Genomic DNA, 213 nt, shown 5'->3' with positions numbered 1-213 from the left:
CTCCTCCTCCTTCTCCTCTTCCTCCTCCTCTTCCTTCTCCTTCTTCTTCTCTTTCTTTTGCTCTCTCTCTCATCTCTTTAGGACCCCCCTGACTGGGATTGAAAATTCTGCCTTGCCTCCTCCTCTGTCCAGCTATTGGCTGAATCAGCTCTTTATTAACCAATCAGAGGTGATGGAAAACAATTTTTACACAATTTTGAGACTGGAGATGCT

Source organism: Grammomys surdaster, unplaced genomic scaffold, assembly GCF_004785775.1.
Source record: "Grammomys surdaster isolate TR1022 unplaced genomic scaffold, NIH_TR_1.0 187, whole genome shotgun sequence".
Lineage (NCBI taxonomy): Eukaryota > Metazoa > Chordata > Mammalia > Rodentia > Muridae > Grammomys > Grammomys surdaster.
This window is presented reverse-complemented; position numbering follows the sequence as displayed.